The sequence below is a fragment of the Echinops telfairi genome, unplaced genomic scaffold (genome assembly GCF_000313985.2).
Source record: "Echinops telfairi isolate 266 unplaced genomic scaffold, ASM31398v2 ScPeMD7_6273;HRSCAF=7185, whole genome shotgun sequence".
Classification (NCBI taxonomy): Eukaryota; Metazoa; Chordata; class Mammalia; order Afrosoricida; family Tenrecidae; genus Echinops; species Echinops telfairi.
The window spans coordinates 2,566,713-2,576,618 of NW_022110173.1; the positions used below are offsets into that span (position 1 = coordinate 2,566,713).

At 46.9% G+C, this 9,906-nt stretch overlaps 1 protein-coding gene across 1 annotated transcript in view; it reads left to right on the plus strand.

Annotated features, from left to right (window-relative positions):
• The window catches only part of WNT5B (Wnt family member 5B), a 95,571-nt gene that overhangs the window by 19,399 nt on the left and 66,266 nt on the right, over positions 1 to 9,906 (plus strand). The window lies entirely within an intron of this gene.

Consider the following 9,906-nt stretch of genomic DNA (forward strand, 5'->3'; position numbering starts at 1 on the left):
ACGAGCCTGCGCTGCCGGAACTGTGAGCCGTTACCCTGGAAACCGGGTTCTTCCCCTTCTGGGCGCCCGGGAGTTTTAACCCTCTAGGCGCCACTGGAGAGCAGCTGTCAGCACAGCCCTTCCCCACCCTTCTTTTCGCCCCGGGAGCCCGTTAGGGAGCCGTGCCCTCCGCGGGCCACGCCCCAACCCTGTTCCTTCCCCTCTTCTTTGCGGCTGACGTTGGCAGAGCCTCTTCCCTTAGTTTTCCTCCTACAACCCCTTACTCTTACTTTACACCTTTATTATCCTTGCAAGACCCTCCTCCTAATAACAGCATTGAATGATCATCACCCCAACTCTCCTTCTTCCGTTTTTACTGCCCCTAATGCCCCTTCACACGTCTGTGCCATCCCCTCCTACCCCCCAATAAGGCTCTTTCCTCCTAGTACTTTGTTCCCGGAGCTTGTGCTTTACACTGTGAGGTTATGCAGCCTTAATTTACCTACGATTGAAGCTGTTTAATAATACCGATCCGGTCCTAGTAGTCTAGAAATTTCTGGAATTATCCAGCACTACTTACTTCTGTTTGCTCCCAGATGTGTGTGTGTGTTTTCCTTCATCACGTTTACACCAAAATTTTGCTGCACTTCTTGCCTTGTTTCGCTGTGGGACTGTTGGGTTCGCCAACAGTGCTCCTGGTATCCCCTAAACCTACTTTGCTCTTAGAGGGAGTGGCTTTCCCTAAGCGAGTTTATAGATATGTATATTGTATGGCTTGATTGTACTGGTAGTCCATGCGTACGTGTGAATCCAGTTTTCCTGTTCCTGTTTTTATTGAGTACAGTGATTGCAGGAATTGATTTAGGGTACCCCAGCAGCTTCTGTTGCTTTGTAAGATGTTTTCTGAAACTAGAGCAATGTCCATTCCAGAATATGGCTTAAATAATCAGATAGCATTTCAAAGTTTCTCGATTAACTCCACCCCAAACCAATTGTTTGGATCAGGAGAAAGTCTTTTTAAAACTAGTTTAAACTAGATGTAAACAGCTAGAAATCAGTCAACTTGATCTATCTATCAGAAAAGGAAAATGGTTTCATTGATTCTTTGAGGAGCCAACCATGCGTTCATGAACAGGCATGAGAACATTTCACAGCAGAGCTGCCTCTCCTAAGTCAGGAAATGCAGATGTAAAAATTATTACACGCTTGCTCCCTCACATACATTCTGCTTGATGTGAGATCCGTAGATTTTTATAACCTTTCTGCAATCGTTGACTGTGCTGTTGAATAACAGTACATGACTCCAGATGTGCTGTGACAGTAAGTGTCACAATGCTGGGGTGGGTCTGGCCATGTATTCTGGTCACTTCCCTCTAGCATTTTACTTTAATTTCTACATCAAAGTCACTTTTATATTGCACTTTTCAGGATGTTGGTGTGTTTGTGTTAATGCTGAGAGGTCTGTATCCAAAGCATCTCAATCCTATTTGACATAAAAGAACCCCCAGAAAACCAGGCCATACCTTTGGGGGGGGGTGTTTGGGGGGGGTGTTGTTTTTTTTAAGAGAACCTGACAAAGAGGAGGGGCTCCTTGGCCTTACTCCTCTAGAAAGGCCATCATTCTCAATTCGGAAGAGTCATCTAGCACTTTCTCTTAAATTACCATACCTAAGTACTTTCTAGTACAACTTTTCTTAAGTTGAATCCTGGAATTTAATTAGTATACAGCCTTTTATTGAAAGCATTCAAAGATATTTTACAAGAATTTTCAGGATACCCTATAGAGTATTATTTTCCCCTTATGAGAATTTAACGTGAAGAGGCATTGAAGATTGGAAAGTGGATAGCCTCACCCACCACACACTCTCCACCAGCCCAGGGAGGGGCAGCCTCCCGTAAGGGCTTACCTGGGTGTATCCTTGATATTGAGATCTCCCTATGGGGGGGGGGGGGTGCCTAGGCAGAAGCCTTGCCCAGATGGCCTTGGGAAAGCCCCTGACCAATATCATAAACTCTTCCGTCTTAGGTAATGTGTGTCCCGGTCATGTCCAGGATCTCAAGTGAGGATTCCCACTGGTAACCATAATGGATTGCTCTGCTGCCAACCAAGTTTTGTGGCATTGCCTTTGATCGCCCATGTCCTTTCTAAAACTCTATCTTAGCAAACCCTTGGACCCCATTATGACATCAGGCTAATAGTCTCTCTCATCCAATGATATGTCTCTGTAGTTGTCTTGGCCTTATCTCATTTTAAGACTTAATAAATATTCTCTTAAAAAAAGAGATGTGGGTGTGGGTGTGACATTGCAGAAAATGAACATTCCCAGAGAAAAAAGAAGGGTGATGTCCAAAGATTCTGTGCTGTCTTGAGACCGTTCTGAGTCTGTATCCTCATCTAAACCACTGACTAGTTAACCTCCAGGAACCTTCTCTTGTTACACTGTACGTAGCTATGAGCCTAGAATTGGCCCTTCGGTGTCCTTAACCCTGAGATTCTTCCTCATTCAGGCCCAGTGTGAAGACTGCCTGCAAAAGATGTACGCCAAGCAGGCTCTCAAGAAAAAAAAAAGGGGGGGTGGGGTGGGAGATTTACACCCCTGTAGAAAATCCCATGGCTCGTGTTCAGATTTTTAAGATGATGATTATGGGGGGGGTTTTTGTGGTGGGGGGAGGTGAGGAGGGTTTACATCTTGGACTTAGACTGCCAACTCTGCATTCAACAGTTCAAACCACTCAACAACCCCAACCACCCGCAGATGTCAGGGAGTGGCTGAGATGGTTGCCTATGATTCACCAAGTTGCAAACAGGATAAGGCTGCGAACGTCTGTGTTTAGACGCCGAAATGATAGCCCTGAGTAGAGTCTGTGCAAAACTTAACCAAGAATTATAAAGAAACTGGATTTTTAGATGGGGTGTGTTTTTCACCTGGGTGGGGCCTGGGAAGACTGAGAGGCCCAACCCAAAGATCAGGCTTAGTTAAGGATGTGTACTTCCTCCTTCAGAAACAGCTGCCCTGAAAGATCAGAAGAGAAGCGCTGCTCATAGTTCCTCATTCAAGAGAGGTGGGGAGCGAGGTCATATACAGATGCACACATACAACTCCAAAAATGGTGGCCAAGTGACTAGCTTGTGAGATTTGGATCCAAGGAGTTAAATGATTTGTGTGTGTGTCTGTGTGTGGTCTTTTTAAGTAAATTCTACTGCATGTAGCACAGTGCCCTCTACGCACGCAGCCTCTTTGATTCTGATTCCAACTCAAGGTGGGAGAGTTCTCTAGAGTTGACTATACCACAGGGTTTTCATGGACGGCCTGTCTATCTCATTAGGGTGTTATTGGCATATAACCCACTTCTCGTACAATTCAATAGTTCAATCACATCCAGAGGAGCTGTACAATCATCACCACAATCAATTTTAGAACATTTTCTTCATTCTTGCCCTCATCGTTATTAGCTCCTCGCGCCCCACCCCCCACCCCCCACCCCAACTTCCCCGATGTGGGCCGCGTTCTTTATGGAAGCAGATGATCAGATCATGGTGCTGCAGTGCCGCTGGGCGGGTTCCCTCACCCTGTAGGTTCATAGTCAAGCAGAAAACATTTGCACCACCCAGGGACTATGTAATAGGCACTCTATAAGTGAACTGAAATGAAGGAGATTAATAATGGTATTAATAAAAACATCTTCATGAAACATTTCATATATACAGTTATCCAGGGGTTCGGCGCGCCCCCCTGCCCTCCATAGCAGCAGATGTCTGAGGTTTATAGAATGATCCCTGTCCAATGATGAGATTTTTGAGAGGGTAATCCGGTGAGCCCCTTCTAAAGGAACCTCACTGCCACTGAGGCTGTGATGACTCAGCAGATCTACAGGATAGGGAGAAACTGTCCCGGTGCGGTCCCCAGGATGTAACTCAACAGAATAGAAAGCTCTTTCTCCTGTGAAGTTGCTGGAGGTTTCAAACTGCTGACCTTGCAGTTAGCGGCCCAATGTGTAACCCGCTACTCCACAGGGCTTCTGGTGAACCTCTGCGTTAGAGAATATTAACAAGGTACGGCCTAAAACTAAATGTTTAAGGAAAGCAAATATTTTTAAAATGAAAGATGTAAAAAAGTAAGAATTTTTTTCTTATATCAACAAAATTGCCAGAAACACCCCCTAAACCTTTTTTTACTCTCTCTCAAGTATTAGTTTGCCGTATGCAGTAAATACAGAGTTAGCGTCATCTTTATTATACACATCCTGAAACTGAGGACTTAGAATCTGGCTTCATTAGGATGACTGTATACTTTATTATCCAAGCTTTAAAATTCATGAGGGTCAAAACCCAAAAAAGACACCAGCTGCCAACAAGTTGATTCTGAGTCGTGGCGACCCGGTGAGTTTCAGAATAGAACTGGACCCGGCACAGGTTTTCAACAGCCTTCGTGTGTTGGAAGGAGCCTTGGTGGGTTAATCCGTCGGACAGCTGCTCCTCAGCAGAAAGATCGGCTTTCTCCTCCGCCTTCTAGGGTCACCACGAGTCTAAATCGATTCCATGGTAGTGTTTGAACCTTTTGGAAATGCCTCACCAACACTGTCTTTGGAGGTAGCTCTAGGGAGATCTGAACCACCAATCTTTGGATGAGTAGCCTAGTGAAAGGGGGAGAGGGGCGGGTGTTAATAATCACACCCAGCTGACAGAGCAAACGAAATGGAGTTACCATTTAGAATGGATAATTCACAATCTAAGTGTTAACTCTAAGGTATTTTTATCATTTCAGCCACTCAACCAAAGGATTATAAATAGAATAATCCCAAATATCAGCTATTCTTTGGTGTGGTTGGTAGGTGCTGTTGAGTGGATTCCAACTCGAACGGTCCTGTGTGCAGCAGAAGGCAGCATAGTTCAAATGCGTGGACCCTTCTACAGTCTTTCTGGGTCAGTATCCCACTTTCATGTGCCTATCAGGCGATCGAAAATACCATGGCTTGGGTCAAGTGCTCTTTAGAGCTTTCCCACACTTCAAAGAGGCTCCTGTAGCAGATTTATCCTTAGTCTTAACAGATACTGTAGGCGCTTCTTATAAAATAGGTAGATGTGACAGCGCACATGTAAACAACAGCACAAGAGCTGTCTTGTAAATGTAGCACTTGCAGGGCTCTGAACACTTAGAAAGGTGGGCTTTTAATTCATTCAGTGATTCCAGAAATATCACCACCAATTACTCTGCATAGCCCCGTGGTCTGAAGGAAACATGGCGTGAAGGACGTGTCTGGGGACAGTGAGCGCCATCAGTGATAGAGGCAAAATGTTTTCTGTGTGGAGATTGACGGTGGGCAGGTTATTTTATTAGGGACTCTGGTGAGGTGTCTCTTACTTGTTTAGGAAACAAATACGCACAGTATACTTGCAACTGTGAAAAAAAGGGAACTTACAAAGATTCATGGAAAAACGGAATTTTTTTTTTTTTTCTATAAACATTTTGAAGCCCCCACGGATTGTCAAAACTTGGTCTGGTTCTTCCATAGGGAGGCATTGGTTTGGTTAGGGGTTAGATTTTATTTTAAAAACACTTTTTCAAAGTGCCCCTCCCCCCGCACCCCTGCCCACTACCAAGAATAAAGAGCCTTTATCCCTGGGTGGTACAGGAAGCTCTCTACTAGTAACAGGAAGGTGGGTGGTTCGAGCCCACTCAGCAGTACCTCTATAGCATGAAAGGCCTGGCGGCCTGATTCCCACAGGAAAAGTCTGGGAAGAAGCCAGGAGGAGAGCAATTCTACTCTGACACACACAGGTCCCTGGAAGCCAGAGTGGCCTCCAGGGCAGCTTTCCTCACCCCCCCGCCCCCTGAACCTCTCATTGATCTGGCATTGGCATTTAACCCTGGAAACCAGAGCACATCAGCGGCGCTTTGGGCTCCGCTGCTGTTTTTACAAACAAGACCTCGTGGGGAAATAGCTTGTTTTGATGAACTGTCTTTTGCCCAGTTTACCCCTCTCTGACCACAGGGCTTTTTCCAGGCGGAAGTGGAAAGGAGCCACTCCGAGGGCTCAGCGGTGGGTGGATAGGTGGGTGGGTGGGTGGTTCCCATGAGTGTGACTCCGGCCTTGGCGGCTGAGCTCCGAGCCCTGGCGACCTCCACCTTGAGACTGCTCCCAGGCCGCCGACAGCTTACTTTATGCCAGCCTTGGAGCAGGAGGTGGGCATTTGCATACTCGCCCTCTCATTATAGTTGCATAACTTTGGCAAAGTGAATTAAATTCTTTCTCATCGGTAAAGTGAAAGTAATTCCTGCCCACCCACCCCCAGAGCTGTTGTGAGAATTCACGGAAGTGGGGGGCGGGGAGGGACAATCCAGGCGAAAGGAAAGGCCTGGAGTGGAACCTGGCACTTGGTAGGATGGGATACATGTCGTTTTTGTTTATTTCCTTTGTAACTGCACCGTGGGGGGGGTGGGGATGGGTGCAGGTTAGCAAACAAAAAACGCCACAATGACGTGCCCTCAAAACGGGCAGATAAACATTTCCGTTCAACATTTATTTATTTATTTTTAGTTTTCTGGCCCCCAAAAACATCCAGGTTGAAGGAGCAGAAACATCATGAATGTCCAGGAGAATAGGAAACTGATCTTTCAGGGGGAGCAGGCCGCCGATCTCTGTCCTCCCAGCTTCTCTGCGAGCTGGGAGCTGCTGACACACGCCCTTTGTGGCAGAGAAATAGCCCTTCCACCCTGTTGCCTTTGACCTATATCTTGACTGGCAGCGCTCACTCACTCAGCCTTTCATTTGCTTCAAGCTGAGTGGTTTAAACTTCAGCATAAATCAGAATAACAATAAAAGGTTAAGGCACAGTTCAAAAAATTAAAAACACAGACAAGTTGACCGAGTCTCCTAGGCCTTACAGATTCTGACCCAAATGTCTGGCATGAAACCAAAGATTTTGCCATTTCCGAGCTCCCAGGGGATGTTGGATGCGGCCCATCCTGGCACCAGGGGTGGGACCCCACCACTACCAGTTGAATCCCAACTCTTGAACAACTGTGTCCCCTCGGCCGGCTTTTCAGGAGCTGATTTTTCAGAAACAGACCTCCCGGCCGGCCTTTCTTCTGAGGCACCTCGAGGCAGACCTGACCCTCTTACGCGACCCTTTAGTATCTTAACTGTTTGTACCAGCGGGGACTCCAGAGTGACTTTGTAGTCATTTCTTTCTCTCTCTCTTTTTGGAACTTCGTCTCTTCTGATACAAAGATTGACTTTTTTTCTTCTGTGATACAGAGAAAAATCATTGATTTTGTAGTTGGATGGATTCTGGGTTAAAACCTAAATTCTGGTGAGGGGGAGCGGGGAGGAAGGGGAGAAAAGGAGGAGCTGATATCAAGGGCTCAAGCAGGAAGAAAATGTTTTGAGAATGATGATGGCAACAGATGTACAAATGTGCTTGACACAATGGATGTACGTGTGGATTGTGATAAGAGCTGTACGAGCCCCCAATAAAATGATTACAAACCAAAACCTAAATTCTGTCACCTAGTTGCCCTGTGAACAATAACTCGGTGAACCCAAGTGATTGAAATAATCTTGGAACCTTGCATTTACTCTGTAAAAGGAGACTAGTTTATCCATCTTGGGAGTGTTGGGCAGATTGAATAGAATGATGCGTGGAACCTCCGAGTACAGTACCTGACCAAAGTGACCTTGTGGGTTTCTGAAACTGTACATCTTTGGGAGCAGGCAGCTGCACATGTGCTTGTGTGTAATCGTGTCACCCCCTAGTGGCGACTTCCCTCTCAGCCCGCTGCTGCTGGGCCTGGTGCCCTCTCTTCCAGACAAGATTTGGTGAGCAGAGCAAAGGGAGACTTTGAAGAGGAGCACTGCTGAGGCAAGAGAAGTATGGCCGGGAGCACCCCATCCTGGGGTGATCTGAACAGAGGGCCAAGTGCTGCCAGGAGGGATGATTCATCTAGCCTTGGCAGAGGTGACAGGCACGGAGGAAAGGCAGGCAGGCCATGATCACGAGAGAGGAGGGCCAGGAAGAAGGAAGAAGATCTCCCGTGAGGCCCCTGCCTGCCCACCTTGAATCAAGCGCCATTTTCTATTTGTGCAAGGGGACATCCCTGTCTCTGGGGCTCACTGCAGAGGTTCAGTGCTAGGGCTGACGCGGGGGTGGACAAGGGATATTTTTAGACCGCATCAGTTCCTTTTTCTGAGTAGGGCACAAGCGGGGAGGGTGGGGGGGCTTCCTCGGGCCGCCTGCATTCTGAACTTTCCCCACCTCCAGATGGACAGCTGACTTGTCTGCTTCTCTGCGGCCTGGGGCAGTGTTCTCTCTGCTGGTAAAGGTCATTTTTATCAGGCTCCACATAGCGTTGTCATCTCTTGATAAATATTTCAAAAGGCAAAGAGGGATCAAGATCAATCTTACTCAGAACTGGTTTGTAACTCCACATTAGGCCCGGGACCCTGCTGTCGAAAGCCCACTGAGCCAGGGTTTGAAGGTTATTCCTTTTTTTGAAAAGATGCTGGCGGTGAGCCAGACAGTGCTGGAAACTCCTATTTGAATGGACCAGAGCATTTACATCTCTTGTGTAATGTCAGACCCAGAGGAGTACTAGGGAACAGGGTTCTATTGCAGAGTTCACAGCCAGGCCCTCTCTTCTGCCAAGAGGTTAGGGTTAAGGGTTTAATTAAACAGCCAGAATCTCAAGGGCTTGAACAACCAAGGCTTAGCCTTGGAATGTTAACCCTTGACAGTCCAGAAAAGATGGCTCTCTCGCGCACAAAAGGTGAAAATCAAATATTTATATCATATGATAACGGCTGCTGAATTACCAGTTATCCCTCTAATTGCCAGCCTAGGTATTGGGGCTTCCCAACCCCTTTCTGGAAGGGAAAACCGTTTCCGTAATCCTGCCTTAATTTTGCAGCTGGCGCAACAGGCCCTTGTCTGGGGACCCGAATTCACTGAGGTTCTTTGTTTGTTATTTTTTGTTTTTTAAGCTTCACTTTCAGTTCCGAGCGCCAGTCACTTTCTCAAGTAATCGGTGGTTTATGAAGTGGGCATCTGTTGGAGCCAGAGGAGCCCCGGCGGTGCAGTGGTTGGGCGTGCATTCCACTGTTCACCAAAAAGGTCAGGGGTGGGAGCTCCCCAGGGGCTCCCCATCTGCTTCCAGAAAGACTACAGCCTTGGACACCCTATGGGACCCATTGACCCTGTCTGTAGAGTTCTGGTTTTGATGTTTCAACAATCTGCATTCCCTGATTCAGCTGGTCAAGGGACCCTAAAGGAGATCTTTCGATGTGTTGATCTCATAACAAATGGTAGCAATTAGATGCCACTTGCCTTGTGAATCTCCGAAAGCAACGTGCAGGCCTTTAATGATAGAGCATGTTTTATACATGAAAAAAATGAGTCCTCAAATGACGAAGTGACTTTTTCTGGGGTCCCAGGACTGAGCGTGGGTGCCTTTCAGGCCCACACTGTTCGCTCTGCAGGCCTTTGTGTTCCGACGGAACACAAAAGCAATCCGAACATCACAAGACATCGGCAACCATACATAGATGCTTGGGGAAAGATTGGTAGTTCAAATCCAGGCAGCAGCTCTGCGGGACAAAGACCTGGCAGGTACAGCCTCAAAAAGCCCTATGGGGGCAGTTCTACCGTTAGGTGACAGTCAACTGGACAGCGCGCAGCAACAATATGTGGAGATCCGATTAGGATTGCTAATTGATACAACTGGGCAGACCTGAGAGAGGAGAGATTTTAAGCAGCATTATTATTTTTTAAATCATTTTATTGGGGGCTCATACAACTCTTATCACAATCCATACACACATCAATTGTGTAAAGCCCATTTGTACATTCATTGCCCTCATCATTCTCAAAACATTTGCTCTCCACTTAAGCCCCCGGCATTAGGTCCTCATTTTTCCCCTCCCTCCCCG